This window comes from Melospiza melodia, chromosome 28, assembly GCF_035770615.1.
Source record: "Melospiza melodia melodia isolate bMelMel2 chromosome 28, bMelMel2.pri, whole genome shotgun sequence".
Lineage (NCBI taxonomy): Eukaryota > Metazoa > Chordata > Aves > Passeriformes > Passerellidae > Melospiza > Melospiza melodia.
The window spans coordinates 8,922,466-8,936,711 of record NC_086221.1 but is presented as its reverse complement, the minus strand read 5'-3'; positions in this window follow the sequence as shown (position 1 = coordinate 8,936,711).

The window sequence follows — 14,246 nt, the reverse complement described above, 5'->3', positions numbered from 1 at the left end:
CCGCCCCGCCCCTCCGTGACCGACGGCCCGCCCGCCAATCAGCGCCGCCGCAGCCGCGTGCGCGGGCCAATCCGCCGCGGGGAGGGCGGGGCGGGGGCGGGCACAGCCAATGAGGCGGTGCGGAGGGCGGGGCCGCGCGTGAAAATCCCTTTTGTTCGCGGCAGAAGGAGCGGGCGGCCGTGATTGGCGCGTCACTTCCGGCGGGGCGGGGCCGCGGCACCTCCCGGGCCACCGCCCCCGCCGTGGCTGTGTCGGGCGGGGCCGGGGCCGGGGCCGGGTCCGGGCGGGACGGGCTGTGCGAACCGGGCGGGGACAGGCGGACCGGATGCGCAGCCCCGCCGTGCCCTGCCCAGGTGTGCCCAGCCCCGCCCAGCCGTGCAGCCCGGGCGCAGCCCCGCGCTCCGGTGCCGTGTCGTCGGCGGGGCTGCCGCGCTCCGGTGCCGGTGGCGGGGCTGCCCTTCCCCGGTGCGGTTCCGGCGGCGCTCCGGTGCCGGTAGCGCTCCGGTGCCGGTGCCGGGGCTGCGCGCTCCGTTCCCGTCCCGGCGCCGGGGCTGCCGCGCTCCCGGTGCCGCTCCGGCGGCGCTCCGGTGCCCCCGCGCGTCCGCAGCTCCCGCTCAGACCCAGCCCCGCCGCTCGGAGCTGTTTTCCCGAGTTCACAAAGCGCCCCCCAAACCGCTCACAGCTCGGGACAGAAGGGAGCGGGTGCGTTCCCGCGCGTTTATTCCCGCGCGTTTATTCCCGCGCGTTTATTCCCGCGCGTTTATTCCGTGCGTTTTTCCCACGTGTTCCCGTGCGTTCCCGTGTATGGGGTCATCCTGGTGCGAACATTCCCGGTGCTGCCCAGCCCCGCTCCTGGAACTCGGGAGAAAGGAGAGCTCTGTGCAGGAAGGGCTTTGCTGAGGCTGATTGCCCGGAGATGAACCGAGCCTGGAGAGGCCCTGGATGCACGAGGCTCACCCGGGAACATCTGGCACCAAAAGCGTCTCTGTTCCGGGGCTTGCTGAGGACACCTGGTGAACCCAGAGCAAACATCTGAAGGGATTGAGAGCCTTAAATCTCCTAGGTGGTCTCAGGGGTGGCAAATAAACAACTGCTGCCTTTAAAATCGGTGCTATTGAGAGGGGTAAAAAAGTTTAATACCTGAGTCCGTACAGAAAAAATACATTAAAAGATAAAGAAGATATTCAGTGCCCACTGGTCTGCATTGAGGGGGCAATAAATCATCTGCACAGGACAGGAGAGGCTTTCCAAGTCTGGAAGGCATCTCTCTCCAGGCTGTTTGGTCACTTTGCAATTTTTAACACGCTGTAGAGGTGCTGGCACAGCCTGCCCAGAGAAAGGCAGGAATGTTTGCAGCAGGAATGAGCAGCGAGTGGATGACCCTGCCAACGGTCTGTGCCAGCCTGGCAGTGTCCAAGGCCAGGTTGGACGGGGCTTGGAGCAACCTGGGATAGTGGGAGGTGTCCCTGCCCATGGCAGGGGTGGAAGGAGATGAGCTTTGGGGTCCCTTGAATGACATTCTGTCATAAGGACAAGCACAGGTGTGTGCAGGAGGTTCTGAATCCCTGTGCCTGTTCTGGAACTGTGACCCGAGTGCCAGGGAAGGGCGAGGGGCTCCGGGGGCTGCAGGTCCTGTGGGATCAGAGCAGGAGGTCCTGCAGGTCCTACGAGAGCTGGAGTTCTCAGCTCTTTGGGAAGCCAGGGAGGCACCAGCATAGAACCCTCAGCAGCACTGAGCAGGCTCCTGTCCTGCTGGGGAGCATCAACCACCAAAACCTCCCAGAGGGAACGAGGTGGTGAGAGAGAGATTCCTCCTGAAGTATCACAGGCAGGAGAGATAAACCACAAACACAAACAATTAGGAAGAAGCACATCTGTCATGTTCTTGATGCTGTTGGAATGAGAATCCTTCTGGGAAAAGAGCCAGTCCTGCCTCCCTGGGAATTATGCATTTTTTCTTTTTAAATATTGCATGACATCCATCTCTGGAGCTGTGTGTTGTTTGTGCTGGCATGTGGGTGTGTATTTCTGAAGGCTCCCCATATTAACACAAGATCTATAGTCTCATTTTAGAAAATTTGCGGCTATAAAAATATATTCTGGGTTTGACTGAGTGTTTTCCCCTTCCTTCCTGAAACTCTGGAACCACGTAAAATAGCTTCATAAAGCTTGTAGGGCTTTTTAAACTAGAAGTTACTGCCTTGCCTTGCTTTTCAAAATGCGCTCTTGATTTTAAGTCTTGGGATGTTGTTTGCTTTTAAACTAGTGAATGCTGGAAACTTGCTCTAAATTCCTTTTTTATTTTGTTGCTTACTGAGAAAAATCCCATTATACCAAAGGGAAATGGGAATAAAGCATTTCATAAAAATATATGGTGTACAACCAAAAAAATCTCTCAGTCTTCTAAAATGAGTGTGCAGGAAAAGGGTAGAATTCTATCAGCATTGTCCCTTGAGTAAAGGCCCTCCCTTGGGAGGTACCCAAAGGAAAAATCCCATTATACCAAAGGGAAATGGGAATAAAGCATTTCATACAAATACATGGTATATAAGTAAAGAAACCCCTCAGTCTTCTAAAATGAGTGTGCAGGGAAAGGGCAGAATTCTCTCAGCATTGTCAGTGAGGGATGCTGTTTGCAGGGGTCCCAGGATGAGGGAAGAGACATGGAGAATGTTGACTCCATGTTTCAGAAGGCTGATTTATTGTTTTATGATATATATTACATTAAAACTATACTAAAAGAATATAAGAAAGGATTTCATCAGAAGGCTGGCTAAGAATAGAAAAAGAAAGAATGATAACAAAGGTTTGTGTCTCAGCTCTCTGTCCAAGCCACCTGGCTGTGACTGGCCATTAATTAGAAACAACCCCATGAGCTCAATCCCAGATGCACCTGTTGCATCCCACAGCAGCAGATAACCATTGTTTGCATTTTGTTCCTGAGGCCTCGCAGCTTCTCAGCAGGAAAAACCCCAAGGAAAGGATTTTCCATAAAATACCATGGCTGCAGGACAGCACAGGGACCCTGCTGCTGCTCCCAGCTCTGCTCCCAGCCTGGCGAGGCGCCAGCCCATCAGGACGGTGACTCTGAGCCCAGAGCCACGCTGGGGCTCCTCACTCCCCTCTGTCCTCAGCGCCTTTGTGAGCGCTGCGGTGAGCGTGCGAGCAGCCAGGGAGCAGCTCCAGCTCCAAGGACTTGGGAAAACCCTTTTCCCAATCAGGCAATTTGTGATTTCAATTGCTAAGTGTTTCCCTTCCATTCCTTGGCACTCTAGCACCGTCTGAATTGGCTTCCTCAGCACTTCAGGAGGGCTTGTGTTACATTATGTAAGATTTAACAGCCATCACTTCTCCAAAAGTAATACAGAAAAGTGTTTTTTATGACACAAGAGGGAGAGTTCTCATTTGGGAAGCTGATTCTTTGTTGTTTTGAAACGACTGCTTTGGTGCAACTTCAATCTAATAAATAATAATTTTAATGAAAAAAACTAGAAGAAATTTTGTTGATATTTTGATAAATGGAAATGCCTGCTGAGAGGAAATTAAATTTGTCTCTTTATATTTATAGGTGCACATCATATACATTTATGTGTTATATTTAGATATAAGAACCCTTAAGGACACTGCCTGCATTCACAGAAGCACAGAGTGGGTAAGGTTGGAAATGGCCATGGTGGGATGCCCTGGCCCAGCCCCACCTGTGCCTTTCTGGAACTGAACAAACTGGTTGGAAATGGCCATGGTGGAATGCCCTGGCCCAGCCCCTTTTGTGAGTGAGGACACAGCACAAAGGTGCAAGCTGGATAATGTGGACAATGTGAGTGCAGAACTTCCCTGTGCTCCCACAGCGAGTCAGGCACAGGGCAGAGAGCCCAGGGCCATTGCTGCAAGGTCTGCTCCTCCTCTCCAGAGGTGCAGAGCTCTCCCTGAATACACTGAATTCCAGGAGCAGGCAGTATTTCTCATTTTTAGGCAGTCCCCATAGAAGGTAAAGCAGTTTTCTGCTGTCTTCCTCTGTACCCTATGCAGTGTAATTTCTAATTTCTGCACCCTTGGTAGCAGCTGCTCTGTGCCCTGACAGGATGGCACAGGGTGTTTGGGGGCTGAAGCGCTTCCCTGCCCTCCCCAGATTCAGCTCTTTGCTCTCCACATTGTCCTCACTCCCGTTATCCACATTATCCAACTCACACCTTTGTGCCGTGTGCTCACTCCCATTATTCACATTGTCCAACTCACACCTTTGTGCCGTGTGCTCACTCCCATTATTCACACTGCCCAACTCACACCTTTGTGCCGTGTGCCCACTCCCATTATCCAACTCACACCTTTGTGCCATGTGCTCACTCCCGTTATTCACACTGTCCAACTCATACCTTTGTGCCGTGTGCTCTGCCCACAGGGATCTGGCCCTCCCTGCACCCATCCCCAGCCTCTGCACACTGAGCGTGCCAGCAATGACAGAGTCCTCCAGCATTTTCTGCATTCCTTGGCCCGTGCTGGTTGTTTGTGTGCCAGCCCTGCTGCTCGTTAATGTGCCACATTAATGTCAGGGTTTCTCTCAGTGGCACCCAGGGCTTTCCTAATGGGGATCAATGGGCCAGAGAGGAAACGGCCACAGGGCTCTGCAGCTTCCACTCCTCAGCACCTGCTGCGCCCACCCTCCAAACCAGGAAAATCCTAACATGGCCAGAAATTCTGGGGTCATTCACCAGTGCCTACTAAACCAAACTGAGTGTGCCATGAGGCAGTTTTCTCTGAAGTGCTGTCACAATGGGAATTCCTCAGAACTGGGCACAGGAGGCAGAGATGCTGCAGATTAAAGAAAACACAACCATGGGGCATTTCTGGGCCATTTAATGCACCAAGCTCCTCCTGTCCCTTTCCTGGAAAATCTGTTACCCCAGAAGTCTCAGTGCTAATCCTGTTTTCTCAAGGAACATGGCAGATATCAAACACAGCACTGAGAGAGGAGCAGGAGCCCCTTCCCCATGAAAATCGGTTACCCCAGAAGTCTCAGAGCAAGTCCTGCTTTTCCAGGGAACATGGCAGATATCAAACACAGCTGAGAGGGGAGCAGGAGCCACCCAGGGCTTGGGTCCTGCCTGGATTGTTGCTGAGCTGGCAGAGGGGGAATGGAAGATAAGAAGGAGGAAGATGTGAAAGCAGCACTTTAAAGGCCATGGGCAATGAGGCAAGTCAGGAGGAATAATAAGAGCCCTGTCTGCACTAGGACTTCACTCACAGATAACTTGTGTAAGGTGGCTCTGAGCTTGCTGTGATTTCACACCCGATTAAACAGTGCTGCAGAGCGCTGGGGGCAGCTCGTGAGCGCGGTTTGCTCTGTGCTGCTCACAGCCACGATGCTCCAAACACATTCACTGACGGTGTTTGCCCTGGTGCTGTCCCAGCGTGACCAGGCTGGGCTGGGCAGGGCACGGGGGGGGCCCAGAGCCTCTGTGCCCCTGCCCAGCGGGCACAGGGTGGAGCTGGCACCGGCCCCAGCGGCCCCACACCGAACCACGAGCACGGGAACTGCCCAGGCTCGATTTGGGTCCCCAAAATTCAGTGTACTCAGCAAGAGGAGAGGCTGCTGGGCATGTGGGGCTGTTCAATGTCCTCAGAAGCTCCTGCAAGGACCCAGGCGCCCATGTGGGGAGAGGCACTTCAGCCCCACAGCACACAGGGGAGCTGGCCTGATGCTGTCATGCATGTCAGGCTTGCTCACATTTAGCAGATTACTTCAGAATTTGCATTCAGGCAATGGGAGGTGAAACAGCAACCATAAACTTCATCAGCCTCATCAGCCTCGTGTATAAGGTGATTTACATAATTTCCTACTTTCATGGGGCTCCTGTTTAATTTTTCCACCCCTTGTATGATCAAATATACCTACTTCCCGATGAAATCCTCACGTTCAGAGGATTAACCTGCCTGCAAGAAGTGGCAATGTCAACAGCTTGTTATCTCCACAGTACAATTCCAGGATCCCTGCAAGCTGGAGAAACTCAGCTGCCTCCATCCCTCGGGGAATGGCATCACTTCAGGGCTCTGAGAAAGAGGTTGCACATCCAGAACTCCCTTTTCTCCCCTTCTTCTAATGGGGCTGTTGTAGCTCGCAGAAAGCTCAGTGTGCCCAGGCAGTGTCCAGGTTTGATGTCCAAGGCTCCCACAGGGGTGCAGCATTGCACCTTGAGCCCGGAACGGAGCTGTGCTGCTGTGCTGCTGCTGCTGTGCTGCTGCTGCTCCTGTGCTGCTGCTGCTCCTGTGCTGCTGCTGCACTGCTGCTGCTGCTGCTGCTCCTGTGCTGCTGCACTGCTGCTGCTGTGCTCAGACAGGGAGGGCTCGCAGCTGCACGCCAAGGGAAGCAGCTGCTGGCAGAGGAGCAGCTCTGTGGCGGTCTGGGTGAGCCTGGTCTCCAGGAGCAGTGCACACTGAGTTATTGCAGTGCACCTGGGCTCTCACGGGCTCTGTGGCTCCTTGGAGGGCACGGAAGGGAGGTGTCCTCGCTGACTGCCTCAGTTTCCCCACCCCGAGTACCAGGATGACAGAGCTGGCAGTGCAAGGGCAAGGGCGTTGCCAATGTTAATTAATATCCGTTTGCTAAATGAGCTCTCAGACAGCAGATTCTTGTCCATCATCATGAATTCACCTCTGCCCACGGATGGATCCACGGCCCTATCATCAGCACGACTCAGGGAAGCCTCTGGCTCATGGCTTGCTCAGCAGAGGGAATTCTCCCAGGCTGGCAGTGCCAGGCCAGGGAGGGACCCACCCTGTCAGTGCCACCCTCCCGACCCGGGCATCCTCCATGCCCAGCGCCTGAGTGACGGACACGAATGACCCTTTGTCTGGCAGGAGCTCATATTTAACCCAGCCTTGCTCGCACCTGCCTGCCCGCTGGGCAGCCCAGCCTGCCTTGTCCTCGGTGGGCAGAAGAGCCTGCATTGATCTGCTGCTGAAAATGGGAGCCCGGCTCTGGAGGCAGCAGCACCAGCGAGAGGTTTCTCGCATCTGTTGCCTGGCAGAGGCCCAAAGCATTTTTCTGGTACAAGGGGCTTTTTTTCATGCATCGCCAAAGAGCAGAGCTGCTATTTTTAGCTCTAATAAGCATATTTAATTTCCTACTGCCTCATTCCCGCTGTTTAGTGCAAGCAGCGTTTCTGAGCGTGACCCTGGGGAGCAGGTGAGGATCTTGTCTGCATCCCTTGAGGGTGCCAATGCTTCTGTTCCCCTCAGCCCCATCAAACGCGGGGATTCAGTGAGGAACAAGGCACGGGGCTGCTCCAGGTGTAACCCCCAGGCTCCACCTGCACTGTGGGGTGCCCTGGGCAGGGACCCCTCACAGCCCCCCGTGCCCTGTTCCCGTCTGGGGCAGCAAAGGGCTCCTATTACACAAATAATTAATCAACACAACATCAGAGGTGGCTCATTGGCATTCCAGAGTGGCCACACTGTGCCACAACTCCCAGGCTGCCTCTGCCATCAGCTCAGGGACACCCTGGCTGTGCCTCCCATTGCACCTTCGGTGGAGGGGCATCCAAAGCAGCCCGAGTTCATTTTCTATCTGCTGCTGGTTTTGTTCGGGGAGGGGATGCAGATGCTGAGCTGTGCTCTGTGACAAGCGACATGAAAACACTCGGCATGCCCATGACTCACTGCCAGTCTGGGCTGCAAACACAGCCCTGGCAAGGAGGCAGATACAGAACCTGGGCCGTGCAGAGCCCGGTCCTTATCCCACTGATCAGTGTGGCTCAGCAGCTTTGTGAGACAGCCACAGCCTCTCCTGCCCGGCCCAGAAGCCCTGAGTAATGGCTTGCCAATGCCAAGTGATTACAGTGATGTCCTGCAAGTGAAGCAGAAACCACCAGCTAAAGGAATTTAAAGCAGTTTAACTGGGCTGAGTTTTCCCCAGTTTTCCTGTCCCCCACCCTGTCACACACATCTTTTACGGAAAATCCTTTCCTTGGGGTTTTTTCTCCTGAGAAGCTGGGAGGCCTCAGGAACAAAATGCAAACAATGGTTATCTGCTGCTGTGGAATGCAACAGGTGCATCTGGGATTGGTCTCATGTGGTTGTTTCTAATTAATGGCCAATCACAATCAGCTGGCTTGGAGAGAGAACTGAGCCACAAACCTTTGTTATCAGTCCTTTCTATTCTTAGCTTAGCTAGCCTTCTGCTGAAATCTTTTCTTCTATTCTTTTAGTATAGTTTTAATGTGATATGTATCATAAAATAATAAATCATCCTTCTGAAACACGGAGTCAGATCCTCGTCTCTTCCCTCACCCAAGAACCCTGTGAGCACGGGCACACCACCCCACCCTGTCATTTCCCCAGCCATTTTCCTGTCCCCAGCCCTCTCTGCCCCACTCTGGACACGAGCCCATCTCCTGCTCTGAGAGCTCCAGAGTGCTGTGGGTTCCTCCCTGGCAGGGCTCAGGTGTTTGCTGCAGACAGAATCCTCGTCACGGCTGATTTTATTTATCCTTGTGCGAGCGCGTTTCCAAATAAAACAGAAAGTGAACAAATAAACTGGGTGACAGGGCCATAAACCCCACGCCTGCTCATTCACTTGAAGAAAAGCCTACTTCAGCTAATTAACCTGTGCAAGCCTTGTGCTGTTCATAAACAAGCCAGGAATTAATAGTGGCTGTTCTTTCCATGAGGCAGTGAATCCTCATTGGGAGCAGGAGGAAACAGCTCCCCTTTCTGGGGTGGGAACAACAGTGAGAGCTGTGAGATGAGGGTGAAATATCAGAGCAGGTTTGTGTCCTGCTTTGGCTGCTGTGCTGGGCACAGCTGGGATGTGCTGAGCAAAGGCTGTGTGAGTGAGAGCTGCAGCATCCCCAGCGCTGGGGATTACAGAAACGAGCACCAGAACGGGGCTTTCTGCACCAAACCTGCTCACAGATCCAGCAGGGGGATGGATTATACAGTACAGCAGCCTGAGAGGCTGAGGAGCAGAGAGGAATGAATAAATAAAGCTGTGGATCTGTGGGGATGGCCATGAAAAGGAAAATAAACAGTGGGAAACGCTGGCTGGGGATGCCCTGGCCCTGCACAGGGTGGGCAGGAGGTGCCTGAGCCTTTCCAGAGCAGCCCTGGCCCTTCTCTGGTCTCACACACGTAAAGGGAGGCTTGGGAAAATAGAGAGGGGGCAGAAATACAAATCAAGGAGCAACATTTTGAAGGAGAAATTATAAATTGCAATTTAATCACATAATCACTTTGACACTCTCAAGCAAGCTAATTTCTTCCCTTGCCTCATTTCACCCACTTGGCAAGATGAATCTTGATGAATAATGTCCTATGAATATTTAATTTTTTGATCAATTTGAATTTTTTTTTTTCTCCTATCCCTACCTACTGGAAAAATCAGTTCTCTTTTCCTCTCGCAAACATACAGAGAACAACAGCTTCTTCTTCCACTTCCATCCTCCCCTGTTTTGTCCTTTTTTCCTTCTTTTGGAAGCTGGGTGTGCCTGCAAGGGCTGGCCTGAGAGCCCCAAACACCCCTTGGAGCAGGAGGGGAGGATAAATGCTCCACCTGAACCCCTGCTTGCTTTATTTGCCGCTTTTCTTTGTTTCTCCCAGCTGTTCCATCCATTTCGCCCAAAACTGCCAAATTAGGAAGGTGTTTTCCAAGTTAGCACTGATTTCAAGCTGGAAATAATGCCCTTGGCCTCACAGCACAATCCATCCCCACCACTGCTGCTCCCAAACAGCTGCAGGGATAACCAGCAAGCTGCCCAGAGTTACAGGGCAAAAACCCCTTCCCACAGCTCTGTCCCTGTGTTACTGTAGAGCCAAAACCCCTTCCCCTCCTGAAACCCCGGCTCAGCTCAGTCCCTGTGTTATTGTAGAGCAAAAACACCTTCCCACAGCTCTGTCCCTGTGTTACTGTAGAGCAAAAACCCCTTCCCACAGCTCTGTCCCTGTGTTATTGCAGAGCAAAAACCCCTTCCCCTCCTGAAACCCAGCTCAGCTCTGTCCCTGTGTTACTGCAGAGCCTCACCAGCACAGCCCCTGTGCCCTGCAGCAGCACGGAGCCAAACCTCCCTGCAATCACCCACTCTGGAGCCGTGGCTGAGCTCTCCATGCCCCATTAGCTCTGCCCAAAGGATTTTTCTTCATTTGCAGGAGCAGAGGCGCTGCCCAGCGAGGGCTCCCTGCTGATGGCCCTCGCTCCATCCATCAGGAGCCCGTGCTCCACGCCGGGCTGGGTCTCACCACGAGGGCTTCAATTCGGGATTAACCGATCGGGAAATTAGATCAGTGCTCCCATCAGTCATGCTGCCCGCCCTGCTGGGCTGCTGGGCACGGCTGCAGCACGGGCAGGCTCTCAGCAAGGGCAATGCCCGGGGCTGCAGGGCTTGGACAGCAATGCCAGAGCTCCACAGGGCTTGGACAGCAATGCCAGAGCTCCTCTGGGGCTTGGACACAACACCCAGAGCTCCTCTGGGGCTCGGGCAGGGCTCCTTGAGCTCCTCTGGGGCTTGGATTGTGCCTCCCAGAGCTCCTGCAGGGCTTGGACAGCAATGCCAGAGCTCCACAGGGCTTGGACAGGGCTCCTTGAGCTCCTGCAGGACTTGGATTTTGACTCCCAGAGCTCCTGCAGGGTTTGGACAGAGCTCCCAGAGCTCCTATAGGGCTTGGATAGAACACCCAGAGCTCCTTTGGGGCTTGGACAGCAATGCCAGAGCTCCTTTAGAGCTTGGACAGAGCTCCCAGAGCTCCTTTGGGGCTTGGATTGTTCTCCCAGGCACAAGGAGCGTTTTCATGTGTCCTGTGCATGGCCAGGAGCTGGGCTGGATCACCCTTGTGGGTCCGTCTCAGCTCAGGGTATTCCATAACCTTCATGCCTAAGTCAAAATTAATTTATTATCCTGCTGCATCCATCACTGTTTGTGTGTGTGGCCCTGCAGATGAGCACACATACACATGCACACACACCTTATCCTGTAAATTCCTGCTTTTGCTTGCATTTCTAGGGCAACACTCAGTGGAGGATGGAACCCTATAGAATCCAGGATTCAGCCCAGGCCCCAGCAAGTGAATTCCTGTGCAGGAGGGGGTGAGGGTGACTGAGGAGATGTGCATGGAAACCACTGATCTCTGGCAGAAGGGATCACAGGGGCTGTGCAGGGAAAGGTGACGGCAGAGCATCAGAGCACACCAGGCACGGCTGTGGCAATCTGCATTGCTTTGTTCCTTTGTTGGGGACTGAGCTGGTGGAGATCTGGCTGCATTCTTGCAAGAGCCATACATTGAAAATTAATGACGGCTTAAGTTTTCAATTAAAGTTTAATGTAAGCTCCGTGACTGGTGCAAATCAGCGCAGTGCCACTGGTGTCAGTGATTTATCTCAGCCGAGGGTTTGGCCCCACATCTCCAGTGAAACTCTGCCAAGATAAGCTCAGGCTGGAGATGCTCAGGCCGGGTTCCAAACGTGCTGCAGCCCTGGAAGGTGGAGATGGGCCTGGAATCGATGGAGCCTGGGGCCTCTGAAAGCGCCATCAGGGACCTGCTGAGTCCCCAGGAGGGTCCAGCACTGCCCCAAGTGTAAATTTGCCATAAAGGGAACATCCTGCGATCCCCAAAGCAGTGGGACCCAAGTGGGGTCTGCTCATGGCTCTGCTCAGGGTCCTGGTGGGGATCAGGGAGCCCCAGAGGGGTTTGGGAGCTCAGAGCCCACCCAGGGCCGTGGCAGGGACACCAGGGACACCCGCACTGCCCAGGGACACCTGCACTGCCCGGGGACACCTGGGGACACCTGCACTGCCCGGGGACACCTGCACTGCCCAGGGACACCTGCACTGCCCAGGGTGCTCCAGCCCTGCCAGCCTGGCCTGGGCACTTCCCCAGGTGTCCTTGGTTGAATCACACCTGGAACAGAGAGGAGAAACCTGAACCTGTGTCTGTTCCATGGAACTGCCTCTCCTGGGTCACCTGTGTGCTCCCAGGTGTGCTCCCAGGTGGGCTCCTGGGTCACCCTGGCTCCCCAGCCCTGCCTCCAGCCCCTGGGGACGTGGGCACAGCCATGGGCACAGCCATGGGGACGGCCGTGGGGACGGCCGTGGGCACAGCCATGGGCACAGCCGTGGGCACAGCCATGGGGACGGCCGTGGGCACAGCCATGGGCATAGCCATGGGCACAGCCATGGGGACGGCCGTGGGCACAGCATGGGCACAGCCGTGGGCACAGCCATGGGCACAGCCATGGGCACAGCCGTGGGCACAGCCATGGGCACCTCCCGCTGGCTTCATTTGAGAGGAGAGCTTTGGTTTGCACTGACTGCCTCTTTCCACCCCATTTCATAGTTCTGTGGCAGGAAGTCTAACAAGTTAGGAAGTTTAACACACTCTTATTTTATATGTAATGTAGTAATTTCTCTGTCTGCCATTCTCAAGAAGTTCTTTTTTTTTTCCTTGCTGTTGAAATCTATCTGGATTGAATCATTGAATCATTATTTCTGATGTTCCACAAGTCTTGTTCTGAATATTTTTAGAATTAAAAAAAATGAGATTTCTGCTTGGGACTTTTTTGTTTATAAATTTTGCATAAATCTGCAATACAAAAGCAGCGAAAAGAATTCAACTGACTCTTTTCAAGAGCGGGATCAGCCTGTGATGTGCAGAGCAGAACCACTGGGTTAAACAGGCCGAGGGGCTGGGAGAGAATGAAGCAATTAAGGGGAAGGAGGGATGTGGAAATGAGGGTGACTCGCACTCTGCAGAAACCAGACCAGCCCTGAGTTATCTCCTGAGCTCTCAGGGCTTGGAAAACCCACGGACAGCAAGGCAAAGGCTCTCCCTTACCAGCCTGGGCTTCTGAGAAGGGGCTCCAAGCTTTCAGCGCTCCCACATCCCTGAGCACAGCAGATGAGGCAGGAAAGCCGTGCTCCATCTGTCTGCACAGGGCTGTGGGTTCCCATCCACACACAAAGCACAGCCAGGGATGGCTACAGGCTATGGCAGCGCTCTGCAAACATTAATATGGTTTTTAATTGGGAGGAATAAGAGCTTGCTGCTGCATGCTTGGCAGGCCAGGCTCTGCAGGTACAGCTTGAGACAGCTTGATCCTGCCCCTTTTTAAAAGCAGAAGGGGGAAATTGCAATTCTGCATTTCAGGCAGGATTTATTTAAAGCAGCGAGGTGCGGAGGTGGCAGCGTGTCCCTCATCCCCTGCCTGTGAGGGGACAGCAGGGACAGAGGCACCCCTTGCTCAGGGCTGGGGAGGGACAGCACCCACAAGCACCGAGTGCCTGCGTGGGAAGGGACCTTGGAGCTCATCTCACGAAGCCACGGGCAGGGACACTGTCACACACATCCTCTGTGGAAAACCCTTTCCTTGGGATTGCTCCTCCTGAGGAGCTGGGAGGCCCCAGGAGCAAACTGCAAACAATGGTTATCTGCTGCTGTGGAATGCAACAGGAGCATCTGTGACTGGTCTGGTGTGGTTGTTTCTAATTAATGGCCAATCACAGTGAGCTGGCTGGGACAGGGAGCCTGAGCAAAGGGGGCTGGAGAATCGCAGAGCTGGCTGGAAATTGCTCTCATCTGGCAGGACTGCCAAGGGCAGGGAGGTAATTCCTGCCCAGCTTCGCTCCCTGTGCAGAACAGAAAGGGCAGCCACGCAGCTCTCCCCCTTTTTGGAAGAATTACAATGCGGTTGGAGTATTTTTAGTAAGGCCTTAATTAAATCATCAAAATGTTTCAGGCTGATGTTCATCAGCGAGTAAATTCAGGGAACAGGACAAGAAAAGCAGCTGTACATTATTTTTCTGAGTAATGATATTTGGACCTCTGTGCGATAGAAAGTGGGGGAAAAAGTAAATTATACAGAAAATGCATTCAAGAAGGTTTTAATGTTATTATAAACCTTCATTATAATGTATGATCAAGCATGTAAGGAAAATCTTAGGACCCGGGGGTAACATATCGATTCTGGTGGACATTAAAATTTCCATTTGATGCTTAAGCAAAATCTAATCTGACTTCTGATTTTGCAAAATATTTTAGGGTAATTAGACATGTTTGTGCTTTATTGATTCTCAAAATGAACATAAGTATGTGGGGAATTGCTAACACTCTGGATTAAAGATAAAAAGACTCCTTGCTTTGCAGAAGTTCCTGTAATTAAATCACTCTCTGCAAATGTGACCCTCATTATGCTGGATGGAAATGAATGCAGGAACAGGTAAGGGAGTTGAAGATCATAATGATCATAAAAGCGAAGCTTTAGT